The sequence below is a fragment of the Lithobates pipiens genome, unplaced genomic scaffold, assembly GCF_037356315.1.
Source record: "Lithobates pipiens isolate NorthernLeopardFrog02 unplaced genomic scaffold, aLitPip1_a1.2 Scaffold_16, whole genome shotgun sequence".
In the NCBI taxonomy this organism is placed as follows: Eukaryota; Metazoa; Chordata; class Amphibia; order Anura; family Ranidae; genus Lithobates; species Lithobates pipiens.
The window spans coordinates 196,700,331-196,718,099 of record NW_027507748.1 but is presented as its reverse complement, the minus strand read 5'-3'; the positions used below and the strand labels follow the sequence as shown (position 1 = coordinate 196,718,099).

General features: G+C 44.3%; 1 protein-coding gene across 3 annotated transcripts in view; it reads left to right on the top strand.

Moving 5' to 3' along the window:
* BCOR (BCL6 corepressor) overlaps positions 1-17,769 on the top strand; it is a 342,611-nt gene that overhangs the window by 102,808 nt on the left and 222,034 nt on the right. For all 3 annotated transcript variants that reach the window (XM_077480873.1, XM_077480871.1, XM_077480872.1), the window contains one exon: positions 2,508-2,596. The gene's annotated coding sequence lies outside the window, so the exon portion shown is untranslated. The remainder of the gene's footprint in view (positions 1-2,507; positions 2,597-17,769) is intronic.

The window sequence follows — 17,769 nt, the reverse complement described above, 5'->3', positions numbered from 1 at the left end:
TGACTATTGTGATATTTGCTGGAAAATTTCCCCATGTTTATTTGAAAAAAAAAATAAAAAAATGTGGTCAGTAAAAAGCACCCATCATGTAGACTGGTAAAGAAAGGTAAGGGAGAAGCAGGAAAATATTCCAGTAGTAATGTATAGTGAGCTTGTGTGCATTTTTTTTATTTGCCATTTTATGGTAAGCTGTAAAAAAAAAAAAAAAAAAAAGTGGACAAAACAGTTGAAATTCAACTGCTCAAATTCTGCGTCATTTGAAAAAACACAAAAAAAAAAAAAAACCCACAAAAAGCAGCTCCCTGGAAAAGTGAAAGAGATACCTATAGAGTGATAACAATAATTAGGGACGCTATGCAAAAAATATTTTCTAAACCACTAATTTACCATAACTGTGGCAAAAATGCTTAAAACAATATAATAATCACCAGAGTAAAAATATGCACATATATGATGACAATAATTACACTGAAAAAATTGTGAACATTAGTGAACCACCCAAAATGATTTTTGGTGGTTCACTAATGTTCACTATTTTATCAGTGTAATTATTGTCATCATATATGTGCATATTTTTACTCTGGTGATTATTATATTGTTTTAAGCATTTTTGCCACAGTTATTGTAAATTAGTGGTTTAGAAAATATTTTTTGCAGAGCGCCCCTAATTATTGTTATCACTGTAAAAAAAAAAAAAGTGTTTGTAAACCCAACATTTTATATTCCCGATATGTGCCGGTGTTATGCCGAGAAAGGCCCCCCGTCGGATAGTGTCCGCTCTGTACTGTGCAGGCGCAACGCTTGCGCAGTACGGAGGACAAAGGAGACGCCAAAACTCTGCGAACATGAACAGCTGTGGATGAGCTGTACACGGCGCCTGTGCAATTGAGACTACATTGTGCCGCACACTTCCGATGCTTGTGCAACTCTGCAAGGGGCGGATGCATACAGAAGAGGCCGCATGATGGGCAGAGCTCATACAATGGGGGTGGATTTCTCAAAGGGGCGGTATTATTGAGAAGCATGTTCAATGTTGATGGGCGGGTAGGCATCTGCCCCTTACATGCGTCTCAATAATACATCCGCCCCTTTGAGAAATCCACCCCTGTTGTATGAGTTCTGCCCATCATGCGGCCTCTTCTGTATGCATCCGCCCCTACACCCGCCCCTTGCAGAGTTGCATGAGCATCGGGAGCGTGCGGCACAATGTAGCCTTTGTCCTCCGTACTGCGCAAGTGCTGCGCCTGTGCAGTACAGTGCGGACACTATCAGACGGGGGGACCTTTCTCGGCAGAACACCTGCAGTACCATGTACTTGTATGAAAAAAAACTATCCTGTTCTCTTTGTATTGCTTCCTTTGTTTAAAAATATCTTATGTTCCTGCCAGTCCCTCTAGTTTCCTATTAAAAACTGACCACACTAAGAAGGAGTCAGTTCTCTAGCTATACTGGGAACTCAGCCTGCTCTCCTTCAATGCTCAGACTTGTCCTGACAACGCCCCCCCCCCCCCCCCCCCCTTCTTTACAGTCTTTACTGGGAAGCTCAGTCTGCTGCTGCTTCTCCTTCCCCTAGCTTTTATGCAGCTGAGAACAGAGGGAATACGATCACTTCTAAAAGGAAAAAAAAAGGTATTCACAATTTATTTTTAATCTATACACAAATGTTTTGCCTTTCATTTCTATTTGAAACTGAATGGGTTGTTTTACAAGCTAAAGGTTTACACTAACTTTAATCTTTAATTTTAAATTTTTTTTGTCATGTGAATGAAATATTGCATAATATTTCCTATTGAGTCAGCTGGTAGGGCTGTGGCATACTTGTAATATTGTTAACATTGTATACTTTTCAGCTGCACTGAAGAATGTTTACAGAGATTCTGTGACTCCGTTTTTTTTTTTCCTTTTTTCTTTGATGATGATGATAATTCAAACAAAAGAGCTTCAAGCAAGCTGTTTTGCTGCATTTTTTCTTTAGTTAGTTCACAAATTTCTGGAATTCCTTTATTAGGCATTTAATATAATTTTCAAAATGAAGGTTGTATATGATCAAATCTATAAAACAGCAGTTAAGATAATTATGTAAAAAAATTATTTATAAAAATTGACCCAAAATCATTATAGTTTCCACTAAACTGTTTTTTTCCTGGAAAAAAATGATTGAAATGCACTAATATTTTGAAAAAAGTAAGATAATGGAGGTGTGACTTGGTCATTTTGTTCTATACTTGTAATAAAAGCAATATGCTGACTACAAAACCATGAAGAAAAAAATGCAGTGAAAAAACAGAGAAATGTGCACCATTTTATCATTCTCTCCTTTGCTCATGGAGAGGCCAGAAAATGCAAATCTATGAGCAGTATAGGCTCAGTTGATACAGCACCGAGCAAAAACCTTGACTGAAATAAATCTATGCATCACCACGTTAGGATTATTACAACATTGGCTAATCTTTGGTCATCTCAATGTTATTTATTATTATTATTATTTTTTTTTTTTCATGTGACAGATGCCATACTGAGCAGTGCTTTAAGATAATTATTGGAAAATTGGACTTAAACGATTCTTCAGCAGCCCGTACAGGCATAACAGAACAAGGTACGGCATTTTATTTACTGTAGTTAAAGTAACATTAAAGTTTACATTTTTTTAAATTAACATAATAAACATGTTATACATACCTGCTCTGTGCAATGGGTTCCTGATCCTCCTCTTCTGGAGTTCTCTGCCGGCGCTCCTGGCTCCTCCTCTTCGATGAGTGCCCCAATAGAAAGCTGCTTTTAATCGGGACACTCATGCGGGCTCGCTCCCGAGCTAGACACAGATCATAAAGTGGCTTAGCCCCACCCCACCTCATCACGGCATTTGATTGACAGCAGCGGGAGCCAATAGCTTAAGTCTACCCAGTAAGGAGGGAGAGAACCTCTGCTCTCGTGCACATGGCTGGATCAGGATCAGGCTCAGGTAAGTATAAGGCTGGGGGGATCTTTCATTATGGTAAAAACCTTAAGGCTTTCCAACCACTTTAATTATTGTCACTCTTTGTGTTACTATATCCAATTTGGAAAAAAAATCTGAGTAAATAGAATTATACTTTAAAGTGCATCTATAGCCAACTGATCGACCAAGCCACCTTTTTTGTAGCTTTGTAAAGAGTAGAAAAGGGTTAAAATCCCGGACAATTGTTCAATGCTGTCTGTGTCCCATTCAGGAGATTTTTTTTGCATTCTGTCCTTGTCACAACTGGAAGCGAGTGAAAATCTCTCCAATATAAGGGGGAAGCTTCTTTGTGCACTGAAGTGCATGTTTATGTGGTGGGGGTAATAGCTTCATTTATACTTTAGGACTTTTTTTTAATTGGGCAAACCGTTACCCTGTAACAGCAGGAAATAACCTTGTACTGGCACATGGGTAATGTAGCTGATTAAAGGGAAGTTGGCACAGCCTGGCTGCATTGGCAGGTGGGTAAGAGGGGATCCCTTGTAAGGGAGGTCGCCAGCTGCAACTCAAGCACCAGAAGCAGACACAAGACTGGTGCTGTTGCTGAGCTCTCGCTGTGAATTGTTAGCCTGGATTTAACTATGCGGTAAGAAGAGAATGTGAAGGCTGTTTACAGCTAGTGCAAATAATGTGACAGCTGTTAGATTGCGGGCAGCCCTCACCATTCTCCTGCGCTTACACAAAGCTCTGATTATGGAAGACACAAGCAGGACTTACAAGTGCCTGGAAAAAGATAGATGCTTTCTTGGACACTGGGGCTACACAGCAAGAACAAGACTAAATCAAAGCACTATTTTATCCTAGGTTCCTTGTATGGCAATAAACATATATACTGTAGCATGAAGGCGGTTTTCACATGTGACGGAGTAAACGGTGCCATAATTCATTATTAGTGGATATGTTCCCTGAGCACCGTGCCTGCATCAAATATCCAAAATTAATGAAATTACAGATCAGCCAGGATTATAAATTTTTGATTTTAAATCTGAGAGTCAAGCTATACCCATAACGTGCTATCTGGTCACAGAAGTCCATATAGATGTATAGCCATCCCTAAAACATACCACATACTTGAGTCTCCAAGGCTCTATACGTGAAGAAAATGGCAATATTTACTTGGACAGAGACTCTTATGCATGTGCAGACATTGGCTTGACTTTTTAACCAACTGGCCAGGTCTGTGTGGGACAACACCAAAATTCTGTCATTAATATGTTGTCCGCTTTGGGCTGACATAGCTGTTTACGGGACTATCAAAAAATCCTGGGAATGTTTGGGGGTATTAAGCATGATAACTATGTTTTCCAGCCAGGATAATTATCTATTTGAAGGGGCAACAGAAAATGGTATGTGCTTCATATTGATTTAGATGTTCAGGCATTTCCATGGCCATACCACCTTCAAAATGTCTTGTTGCAGATAAAGATAAAGGCTTTGTCCTTTGATTGCCAAGACACAGAATGATTTATTTTCCATTTGTGTGCAAATAACCTCCCAGCTTCTAATTCCTTGTCACTTGTGTTTATATGATAGGAGACAGTTGATCAAATAGAGTGCATGAGTGTCAAAACATTTCTTGCCAATGGCTTCTTCAAACAGGGCCACCTCAAATTGACTTGCGTGACCTCATTTTTTTTTATTTGGCTATACACATTGGAATAATTCCACTCCTTCTTAAAATTCTAAAGAATATGGAGGACAAATTAAAAATGCATGGTGACTGTACACAGTCCCTGTAGATCAGAATGGTAATCATTAACGTTGTAAAGCTAGATTTTTGGTTTCATTTACCTTTAGACAGTTTGGGCCAACAGAATTATTTAATATGAAAGTAAGCCAGGAGTTCGCATTTTAGCATACATCTGTCAGTTGTAGCTAAATTAGATCTAAAACAACCAGATTTAGACATAGGTTCACCTTAAAGTAAACCTTTCCTGCCATTGTTTACATCCATTTCAAAATGTTGTCTACCTATTAAATCGGTAGTAAACCCGCAATGTTTTTTTTTTTTTTTTAAACCTGCAAAGCAAAAGGCATAATGAGCTAGTATGCACCGCATACTAGCTCATTATGAAATACTTACCTTAGAACGAGGCCCCGACATCTGGCCCGATCCACGTCGAGGGAGCCGACATGCTCCCTCGGCGTCTCTTCCCGGGTATCGCGGCTCCGGCGCTGTGAGTGGCCGGAGCCGCGATATCATCACTCCCGCGCATGCGCGCGGGAGATTTCAGTCCGGCCGCACGAGCGCTGCCGGATTTTCACGGAGAGAACCCCCTTGTGCGCATGCGCCGCTGCAGTCAGCGGCGCATACCGAGGGGAATATCTCCTAAACCGTACAGGTTTAGGAGATATTTTTTTTACCTACAGGTAAGCCTTATTATAGGCTTTCCTGTAGGTAAAAGTTAAAAAAAAATCACCATACAACCACTTTAATATAACCTTTTAAGCCAGCCATAGGCGGTGCGATTTTCTTTCCTGCAACCACGAGGAGGTCTTGGAAGGAACGAAGAGACAATTAGGTTGGTATTTTGAGAATAGTTTAGTGATGTAGCTGGGGGCCGGGTTGTGGATTGGTTTGGTAGGTTGTTATTGTGTTCTCCCAGCGGGGGACCTGTCCTAGCCTGGAGAACACACAATGATTGTTGCTAGTGGCTATAACTGTTGGCATTAATCACATGAAAAATCTGAAAGGCTGGTTTTACTCAAGTTGATTGATCAATCGTTCAACTTGGGTACAATAAGCCCGCCCATACATGGTTCGAATCTCGGCAGGTCCCTGCTTAACTGGCTTAGATTCAAACCATCAATGGACGGCTTTAGAGTCACCAAGCTAGATTAAAGCTGGTCATATGTGGAATTGAACTGGTCAAAATCTGCTCAGTGAGTTGCCCTGTCAGCTGCCTCCTATCCAACATTCCTGAACTGAAAAATCAAAGGTGTTTACCTGAAAATTGTCATCCAAACAGTGCCTGCATTCACTAAGATGCAGGCACTCTTTGGATATTTTGACACGTGGAGATTAAAATACAATGGCTGCTTTGGGAGATTTGTCCATCTGTGGTGTGGAGTGTGGATGGAAGAATTAATTTCTTTATTGCACAGAGCCACAGTAATAATTGTATGGCTTATATGGCACCTTCAGGTGATGGACACTGGCACACCCTAAACAGGAAGTTCAGTTCCCCATATAACCCCTCCCCCTTACCAGGAGTACCTCAGTTTTTTCATCAGTGTCTTAGTTGTTGGTCACAATTAAAGATGTGCTGTGCTGAGCGCCGCTGGAATATTCCTTACTGGGGCAAGCCATGCAACTGGATCCATTCAAAGTGTTTTACAGACTGACTTGAATGGTACTCGGCCTCATGTCTGACAAAACAAGGTTTTACCTGTAACGCTTCTCTTTTTAGAGAGCTGGACCCTGGGATCCAGTATTTGTTTTTTTCAGCCATATTCCTGGTGGGGTGCTTTTTACAGGCCCAGGGCTGTGGATCCCCCATAAAAAGGTGGCCCCAATCCCCGAAGGTTTTTAACGGAAAACCACTGTGAGAGGTGAAGATTGGGTCTGTTACCACAGAACCCTGCAGCTGGATAAGGTAATGGAGATTCCTAAGGAATTTTTCTAATTCTTATAGTTTTTCTCCTTTAAGTAAATGTTGTCATGCCTACAGCCTACAAAATCTATATGTGCATGGGCAGCTTAAAATGGTGTCGTCCCCCCCCCCCCCCCCAAAAAAAAAAAAAAAAAAAAAAAAAAGAGTCAAATTCCCCCCCCCCCCCAAAAAAAATAAATAAAATTTAACTCACCTCTAAATGCCTATTGCTAGGGGGTCCCTCGTAGTCTGCCTCCTTCAGTGCCCGGGCACCTGACGTCACTTACCCTCGGCGTAGTCAGTCATCTGGGACATGTGACAGGTCCCAGATGACTGCGCGGTATATGACGGCGCACGCGCATGCGCAATGGGTGCCCGGCTGTGAAGCCACAGCCGGGTGCCCACAGTAAGAATACCGGCACCACCGAGCGGAGGGGAGGACGAGTGGAGCCTGGGACAGGTAAGTGTCCGATTATTAAAAGTCAGCAGCTGCAGTATTTGTAGCTGCTGACTTTTTTTTTTTTTTTTTTTAAGGGGCACCCCACTTTAAGTCGGACAAAGAAAAAAGTCAGAAGACCTTATTTGCACACTTTTTCAGGGTTGGTGATTCAGACTATTGATGCCAGAGAGTCAGAAGGACAGCCAGGTAACTGGCATTTGAAAATAGAGAAGTTAACTTAGGCTCCTTTCACACTTGTGTGACTTTGCAGTGATTTTACTGCAATTTTTGTTGTGATTTTTATGCGACTTTAAACAATGCCTGTGTAATCTTGAGGTCTATGGACCTTAATTCGTATCAAGGTTGAACCAAAGTAATGCGACCTGAAGACACACAGATATGAATGGTGCTCATTGGAAATCATGGGTTACAACTTGTCATGCGACTTTGCAGTCCCAAGTTGCAGGACAAGTCGCACAACTATGAAAGGGGCCTCAGGGAATGGCTTCCTTTAAAGTGAGCAGTAAAGGACATTCACAGACAAAGTCCACAGAAGCCCTAATAAAAAAAAAAAAATAGCTCCAGTCTTGTCTTATATGCAGTCTAGACTTTGTGGCAGAGCAAAGCAGACAATTGTGGAGATCTACTAAAACAAGAGCATGCAAAATCTGGTGCAGCTCTGCATAGAAACCAATCGGCTTCCAGGTTTTGTTGTCGAGGCTTAATTGAACAAGCTGAAGTTAGAAGCTGATTGGCTACCATGAACAGCTGCACCAGATTCCGAGTGCTCCGGTTTTAGTAAATCTTCCTCAGCTTGTACTAGGCAGGACTTGAATGAGCGGGTGAAAGTTGCCGCAATAAATATTTGTGCAAATATTGCTGTTTTATTTGCATGCCAAATTGTTTTAGATTCTGCAGTGATTTGTCACTATTTGTATTTTACACATTGAGTTAGGACCAGGTAACTATACTGGCTTCGCTCCTATGCATTGTAGTAAAACACACGTTAGGGCATTGTGGTGGCACCGCATTTCATAAAATGAATGCACCTGCATCACAATAACCAAGTGCAGGTGCATTTTCTGTTTCATTGGTAAAACAATTAAATTAGAAGGACATTCCATTCTAGTAGTCCTTTCATCATTCTCTATTCTTAGTGGATGAGATGTTTGACATTTAGGGGCTTTTCATTTTTCTTCAACAGATTATTTAATATTGCTTATCGAGGCTATGTGACCTCATGCTCTCTAGGCATTTAGCCCTTGTGCATGGTTTTTCATTTCAGGCAAAAGGCACAGACACATTATCCAGCCTCACTGCTGGTAGCCTGTAAAAACTGCTGTGGCTGGACTGTGCATCGTGTGGTACAACTTTTGGGGCATTAGGCGCCAATGGATGAACGCCCAGATTGCGAAAAGTCTGTTTATTTGTCCCTGGTCACATACCATCCTAAATTTTAGTATCGTGGTTCACCGTCCAGCCCAGCAACTTTTATCCTAGTATAGAATTTTACAGGCTGCTGGCAGTGGGACTGGACGATGCACCTGTGCCTTCTGCCCACACAAAAATGGTAGAATCTCATTAAGGCCTATTTGTGCTTCTTTCTAAACACCAGATCTTTTCAGTCCGTGTTTCCAATGTTATTATAGGACAGGATATCAGCGCAAAGGCTGAACAGCAGTCCATTGCTTAGCAGTAAATTTATAAATGTTTTCACGCAACTTTCAACCAGGATTCACACATTTTCCCAATTGAATCCAGGTAGAAAAATGTGTAAATCTTGCATTACAGTTTTGTGAATTTCATGTGAAAACATTTATAACTAGACCCCTTAGTGCATTTTAACAGGCATTTAGGACTCAGACTCAATAGTGAAAGTGAACACAAACTAAAGCTGGCCATAGGTGATCCAAATTCAGATTGTCCCTGCTGAACTGGCCAAATTTCAATCAGTGTGTGACCATCCCTGTCTGACAAAAGTTGATCGTTAGATCGAGTTCTGCTAAACTGACAAGCTAGAAAGCTTTTCTCGATTAGAGGCTACAGCCGCTAATCAGAGTATTCTGACACCAGAGAGTTTCACTGTCAGAATATAATGTCCTGGTGGGGAGGATTCCTCCATCCACCTCATTTGTGAGGATGGAGGAATCTGTTCATTTGATTTCATTTAGGTCGCTGGCTCAATGAGGAAAAGCAAACAAAAAAAACATAGCCAGCTTAAAGTGTAAGTTCACCTTTACAGAGAAATCTGTAAGATGAACTTACACAGGACCCCCTAATCGGCCCCCCACCCCTGTCCTGTTGACCTGGATCGCAGCAATCTCCTGTTCTAGGCCCTGGCATATCTGCGTCAGGAGTCCGGGGCTTAAAAATCCCTTTATCTAAATGTCCCTTGTCAGGAGGGACATTTCGGAGCATTCTAATTGATCAGCGCCATCTTCCAGCTGACAAGACGGGCTATGCAGATATTTTTAGCAGCGCTTTACCGTCATTTTAGCAGCAGTATTCGGCCCGCTAGCGGGGCTGTTTTACCCACTGCTAGCGGCTGAAAAAGGGTTAAAACTGCTAGTTAAGCACCGCTGCAGCGGTGCTTTGCTGGCGGTATAGCCGCGCTGCCCCATTGATTTCAATGGGTAGGAGCGATTTAAGAGTGGTGAATACATGCGACTTGGAAGAACTTTTTTCACAGTCCTGCTAGCGCACCGCTCCAGTGACAAAGCCCTCCGGCTTTCACACTGGAGTGAAAGGGGCCGTTTATTTTCAGGCACTACACAGGTACTATTTTTAGAGCTGTAGCACCTGAAAAACTGCCTCGGTGTGAAAGGGGCCTAAGGGATTTTCTCTCACTTCCTGTTTAGCTATGGGACAGGAAGTGAGGGGACATCTCTGAAATGGGACACAGATGACAAAAAATAAAATGACAGGTTATAACCCTCCCTTGCTCTATCCAAATTTTTTTTAAAATGCCTGTAGTTTACTTTAAAGTGGTTGTAAACCCTTACAAACCACTTTGACCTACAGGTAAGCCTAGATTAAGGCTTACCTGTAGGTCCAAGCAATATCTCCTAAACCTATACGGTTTAGGAGATATTTGCCTGAAGACAGGCACCGCTGTCTACGGCGCATGCGCCGTAGACAGCGGCGCGCAGGCGCACTGAACGCGGCAGTTCCAAAAATGGAGCTGCCGCATTTGTCGACTCCCGTGCGCATGCGCGGGAGTGACGTCATCGCGGCTTCGCCGAATGACAGCGGCGGAGCTGCGAGACGCCACAAGCAAGATGGATGCGGCGGACTACAGGGGACAGCGCGACTTCACTGGCTCCTGTGTCAGGTAAGTGACACATAATGGGCTACTAATGCGATGCATAGTAGTCCATTATGCTTTACCTTTGCAGGGAAAAAAAGAGGAAGTAAACTCATCAGAGTTTACTTCCTCTTTAAGGAACCCTTTGCCATAAAAAATAAATAAAAAGTAGAATGACCTGTTACACTTTACTAAATATTCACACAGATATTTGTACATTGACCATCCTAAAAGAGGGAGAACAGGAGAGCGGTCTCAAATCAAAGGAATTCAGTGGACTAAAAAACTAAACATGATACAATCTGAAGATTTAGATAGACATCTGGATCCTTTTTCTCTTTTTGTGATTTCTATTCTTTATTTATATTTTATATTCTGTAGTTCCCAAGCTGCATGTATCTACAGAATTTGACAATGTATATTGTTTTATCTTTTTTGGTTATTGTTACTGTGTTGTTTCATTGGCGATAGTAATCATTTATACAGGCACAAAGATACTATGTATTACCAAAACTCAGATGTGGTTATGCCAAAGGAAGGGTGTGCATAGTCTGAAACACAAATACAGCAAAAAATAAAAATAAAAAAATAAAAACTCTTGCAGTGGGGTCTCCCTCCCCAGAAGCTCACTTAGGCCTGGTTCACACCTATGCATTTTTTAGTGCATTTTTAGTCTTGCAGAAACACACTACAGTCCATTTAACATGGTTTCCTATGGGTCACATTCACATCTATATAAAATGGGAAGAAAGGTATGGGTGGCGCTACCTAGTTTATGTGCATTTTTTCACATCTATGCATTCTATAGAAAGGGCCAGGGATTTTTTTTCAGATTGTTGGTTCCATAGACTTCAGTGGATCAAAAAATGAATTGAAAAACGCAAAATGCACCTGGATTCAATTCTTCTTCTCTGAAAAAATAAAAAAATAAATGGAGCCCCCAAATGGTTTATGTCACAGTGTGCACTTCATATTAGCACATTCTGGCAGCCATACCTGGCAAATCAGCCCTCCACTGCTACACTGTAACTATTCCAGCTGGTCCTGGATGCTTACATCTTCGTCCAGTCTTCTTTTTGGTTTACTCTCTCCATCCACTTGAATGGCCTTGATGATGTCATGTGCATGGGAGCCACTTTACCACCACACAGAGCAGGTGTCGTAAATGTGGTCTGAGCTGAGCATGCGTGGCTCGGATTACATTACCAGTGACAGACCCCAAGAAGCTTTTATGACAGAAGAGAACAGTAGTGTCTCTTCTGTTATTAAAATCTTGCCTGTCAATTCAAATTTAGAATTTAATACAGCTTTAAGTCTAGGGGGTACAGGAAGAGGCTACATTACGTACTTGACTCTTCACTCCAGCCATCTCTGGCACTGTCCTCTTCTCTTCTCCCCAAAGCTCCAGTCTGTGGGCAAGCCCTGGGCATCATTACTTACATCAACACGGGGCCATTCAGCACTGTCCAGACAGAGGGTCAGGGGTCCTGCAACCTCAGGACAAGCAGAGGAGAATGAAATCTCCTCCTACAAGCTTTAATCAGTTCTCTGCTGGACACTAATAGAAATCACAAGACTACAATATACTGCTGCTGAGAAAAGTTATTTAGCTTTTTATATTTACTAAAATAATTACATTCCCATGTTCTGCGTACTGTGGGAGACCAAATATAGTGAATGTAGGATCTTGGGTTCAGTAACATTTTAAAGTCTAGGTAAACCATTGTAAAACAACCCATTAAGTTTAAAATGGAAATGAAAGGCAAAACATTTGCATATACTTACTGTATAAAAAAAAACTTTATAAATACCACCCCCCCTTTTTTTTTAATAAGTTATCACATCCTCTTGTTCTCAGCTGCATAACTAGTTTAGAGAGCTGGGGGAGGTGAATGGCTGTGCAGGGCATAGGGCAGCGATTGCAAACCTTGGCACCTCAGATGTTTTGGAACAGCATTTTCTCTTTCTTTCATTGACGGACACATCACCTTTAATCTTGACCTTAGGGTAATATAGCCACCTTCAGGAGAGGACTAGGCAGAACATGTAAAAAACATCAAAATTGCACAGTACCGCCCAGGAGGCAGTCCTACTGGCTATAACCCCTCACTCTGCTTCCAGCAGCTCCGTTTTTTTTTTCTGCCTAGTGTAGGAGAAGGACCTGGCTGCCGGTGGGGACCATTGGTCCTGGGAATTTGTTCTTTTATTATACTTTTTTAATTCCTGTGATCTACAATCAACAGCCGGGCTGAGTGACGGGCTGGATAATATAGATCCTGGTAGTCTCCCCAGCCTGGCCATCGAGCGTGAGCAGACCTTAGCTACGCGCTGGGTCGGCAACGACATGCCCAGTCTGATCCAGGAGCGGCCGATGAGCTATATGCTCTGGGGCACACATATGAACGGGCTACTGCTGTCCGTGTCACAGTGTGCCTTGGCTGACGGCCACCCCGTACTGCTCGAGTGATGCGTCTGACTGTGGAATGCGTCGAGCTGTCCCTGCAGGAGGGGTAGGTATGGTTCCACCTGTCTCGAGCAGGATGGAGCAGCTGGGCATTCCCTGGGAGGTAGACTAGGGGATCTCTCCCTTTCTTCTCTCCGTGTCCCTTTCCCTCCTCCCCATGCTATGGGCCGCTGTGTGACTGGGCACAGGGGGTGTGGTACACGTACCTGGCCGGGGGTCCTCTGGGGGGGCTCTGAGTCCTGGCAGGGGGCTGGGTGGTTGTTGGTCCGCTCGTCTGTTTCCCTGTTTTTAGGCCATGGTGGGTTATCTGTGTATATGCAATGTGGGCCGGCCATTTTCTGTAGCCAAAACCAGTTTTTTTCTTAATCGGCCATTTTCTGGAAGTCCGGCGGCCATTTTCCTGGCACCCTCAGACGTTTTTTGCTGAGGTGGCCATTTTCTAGTAGTCTCATTTTTCTTTTTACCTCTAGCGATGGGTGGCTGGTTCATTCTTGAAAAGATCGAAACTTACACAGAACACCTCGTGGCTGGCACAGGGGAGAGCGGACAGCGGCAGCACAGCGCAGTACCTGGGTCAGAGTGGTGAATCCTGCGGGGGGGCCCTTAGTCTGTGACAGCTAGGAGGGTGGGCATTTTGTGTGACTTGCCTTAGGTCCCTAGTGGTGACAGGCGAGAGTGGGTCAGCATGGCGTCAGAAGCTGGCGCTTCTTCCCCAGACATCCCTGTTATTGCAACTGGTTCGCCTGCACCTGTGGTGCCTATGGACGCTCCGTCGGCGGTCCAGGAGTCCTTTGTTGTCAGGGTGGAAGTGTTGTGCGGGCCCAAGGGGGGTAAAAAATGCCCCCCACCGTCTTCTGGGGAAAGCTCTGATTCAGACTCTGATCCCGCTGTGGCAGGCGGCCCCTGTTCTGACGTTTCAGAGGATGCGGACCAGGACCGTTCAGACAGTGAGGATGACTCCGTCTCCAGGTCGGCGCAGGAAAAAGTGCTAGTAGGAGCACTTATCACATCGGTGCAGGATACCCTAAAAGGTGGAGGATACCGCAGGGGCATCTACAGAAGTGTCGGCCCCTTTTGGGTTACACAAGCAGGCCCGCACGGCTAAGGTGTTTCCCTACCTAACTTATTTTGATACGTTTTATTTACAAGGAGTTGGGAAGCCCGCAGCGGGCCTTTTCGGTCCCGAGACGGATGGCGTTGTGTTACCCCTTTGAGGAGAGTTTCCCTGAAAAAATGGACATCTCCTCCGGTTGTTGACCTCCCGGTATCCAGGTTAAATAAGGTAACCATGATTCTGGTGGAAGGGACCCCTGCTTTCAAGGACCCTGCCAACAGAAGGGCCGAGGTAGTTGCCCAGTCCATGTTTACGGTGGTGGGGTCAGCATTGCAACCAATGTTAGCCACGACCCTAGTGTCACAGACACTTACTGAATGGACTAAATTATTGCACCATGAGTTGGAGAAGCAACAGTTTTTCCGAGTCTGCATGGAACTGGCAGACCAGTTGGTGCAGGGCCTGAAGTATATCTGTGATGGGGCCTTAGATACGGCCCCCTTGCTTTCTAGAGCCTCATCAGCCGTGGTGCTACGTCGCCTGACTTGGCTTAAATACTGGTCTGTGGACCAGGCATCTAAGAAAGAACTTGGCGGATTTGCCCTTCCAGGGGGAGAGGCTATTTGGAGCCTTGCTGGATGACATTATTAAGAATGCTACTCTGGGGAAAGAGTACGTTGCTCCCACAGTCCAGGAAGGGTAAGGAGCCACGCCGTAGGCAAGGGCCCTCTTTTTCCACTCAGAAGCTGATTTTTCATCCGCCCAGGTTGGCAGGTAAGCATCCCCAGTCCGACAAAGTGCCCGCTGAGAGACTGGTTTCGCAAGCCAAACAAACCTGCGAGCAAATCTGTTATCGCATTAAGGTTTGCCCCCGCCCGACTCTCGACTTCGGGAGTTTGCAGCCATGTGGACCTCCCTACTTTCTGACCAGTGGGTCTGCGAACTGGTTTCATCAGTATACAAGATATGCTTGGTGTACAAGAAACTATTTTTTTTTTTCTCTCCAACCTTCATCTTCTTCTGGCTCGTCGTGAAGCCCTGTTCGGGGCAGTACAGGACCTGCTGCTGCACGGGGTGATAGTACATGTGCCGACGCCCGAAAGGTTTCACGGATTCTATTCCAATCTTTTTTGTAGACCCAAAAGGAGGAAGGGGTCAGTCTGGTCCTGGATCTCAAGGCCCTCACTGGCTTTGTGAAAGTACAAAGGTTGAGGATGGAATCAGTTTTCTCCATGGTCGCTGCACTTCATCAGGGGGATTTCCTGGCATCCTTGGACATCAGGACGCATACTTGCATGTCCCCATATCAATCAGGCATCAAAGGTTTCTGCGGTTTGCAGTCAGGGACAAGCACTACCAATTTGTAGCTCTCCCTTTTGGCCTAGCGTCGGCCAAGGGTCTTCACCAAGGTGCTAGCCTCAATTCTGGCATTGCTAAGGCAACGAGGGATCGAAATCATGGGCTAAGTGGACGACGTCCTTCTTAGAGCAGCTTCCGCCTCAGAATTAAGGGAGGATGTGGCGATCACCATAAAGACTCTTCGGGAGTTTGGTTGGGTACTGAACCTCCAGAAGTCAGTGTTGGTGCTGACTCAACACCTGGAGTACCTGGGCTTGATTCTGGACTCCTCAGAGGCGAGAGTCTTTCTCCCTTCTGACAAGCTGCAGGCTCTTCAAGCTGCGGTGAAGTTGTTGGTGTCCCGCAGGTGGTCGACGCTGCGTTTTTGCATGCGAATCCTGTGTCTCATGGTAGCCACTTTCGAGGCGGTACCGTAGGCTCAATTCCACACTAGAGTCTTGCAGAAAGAGATACTGTCCAAATGGGACAAATCTCCATCATCCCTGGATTGTCAATTTCAGGAGAGCCAGCTAGTCAGGGAGTCTCTTCTCTGGTGGCTGATGTCTCTGGCCCTTCGGTCCGGGAAGTCGTTCCTTCCTCTTCATTGGACGGTGATCACAACGGACCCCAGCCTGACCTGCGGGGGGGGGGGGGGGGGAGTTTGGGGCGTACAGTTCGCCCAGGGTCGCTGGACGCAAGAAGATTCCCGCCTGCCGATCAATGTGCTGGAGCTGCGGGCGATCAGGCAGTGCCTCTCCACATGGTCACAGAGGCTGCAGAGGCGTCCGCTCAGGATTCAATCAGACAACGCTACGGCGATGGTGTATGTCAACCATTAGGGAGGGACAAGGAGCTTGGCTACAGCACTGGAGGTCACTCACATCCTGCAGTGGTCAGAACAGCGTGCTGGCTCTGTCGGCCGTATACATTCCGGGCGTAGAGAACTGGCAGGCGGACTACCTGAGTCGTCAGATGCTGGACCAGGGGGAATGGTCGCTGCATCCGGATGTATTCCAGCTCCTTTGCCTAAGGTGGGGCACACCAGATGTTGATCTCTTGGCTTCTCGACTCAATCGGAAGGTACAGAGGTTTGTGACCAGATCAAAAGATCCCTGGGCGGATGCGGAAGACGCGTTGGTGGCTCCATGGGGGCATTATCCGTCCGTCAATGAACTTTAGAAAAAATAATTTTACGGTGTACAAAAATCCTATTTTCCATGATGATCACCTGCACTGCAGAGTGCATGAGCATCATGGGAAATGTAGTTCCAAAACATCTTGGGTGCCAAGGTCCACCATCATTGTCGGAGAGCAGGCTGAGTTCTCAGTACAACCAGAACACTCACTATGCCATGCTTTCATGCCTAGTGTGGACAGTTTTTGATAGGGAAGCAGAAGGACTGGCAGGGACACATGGTATTTCACACAAAGGAAACATACAAGTACATGGTACAGAAGGCATATATCTGGATTATGAAATGCTGGGTTTATATGCTGCAATGCATTTTACGTGTTGGTGCACTATTCATTCTGTATGGATTACCTGCATTCTTGGGATTACAGATAACAAAACATTTTATTATTATTATACAGGATTTATATAGCGACAACAGTTGGCGCATCGCTTTACAACATGAGTGCAGACAGTACAGTTTTAATGCAGGAGAAATCAGAAGGCCCTGCTCGTTAGAGCTTGCAATCTAATCAAAGATTCACTCTTCATTGTATGGAAAATCTTTTTATGAGCACAATCTCTTTCAACAATTAGCAGTGCTTATTATTCCGTTTCAGCGCGGCCTTATCATTGCACCTGTGGAATTCGCTAAACTGATCTGCATTGGGGGTAGAAAAGGAAAAGTAGGCAAAATGTAATTATTTGCAGCGAGGTTATTGACGGGGCTCTCCGTCCAGTCCCGATGTTGGTTCAATAGAGAGTGTCATGTCAGACTGCTCAGAGTCTATTTATAGCCTGTTCCCCGGAGGAGAGGTGTGTAACAGCTGAGCTGTCTGTACATAATGCATATTCGCGTGCCTGTGTGTACGCAAAGTGGAAGGAGACGTGGAGAGAGCCGTTCCCTTTCAAACCATCAGCGAAACATTGGGAGACAGGCACACCCATGCAAATACGAAACAGGAGCAGGTTTAACCCTGTACATGCATTCTCTGACTGCTTTCCAGTTATACAATTTAGTACATAATTAAACATCTTTTTTTTATATAGCTTTAATTAATAATAATGTGTACATATGTTTTTATTATTGTGCAATTGTGTTAATTTAATGCACCATTCAGAGAATACAAATGTAAATGTTGTTGTATGTTTTTATACAATGGCAATTATGTCTTATTAATTTATTATTATTAGTAGTAGCTTATGGAACATAACACAGTTGCAGGTGAGCCCCCAAGGGGTATTACTGCTTGGTAAAGCTGAACTCCAGCCTTTCCTTCAGTCTTGCAGTTGTACAGGCTTCCCTCCTGTATTGAAATTGCTTTCTTTCATTTCACCGCACACTAAGAGCTTCTCGCAATGTGCATTAGAAGCTTCAGCAAGTCAGATGTATCCCAACTTTTTTCCT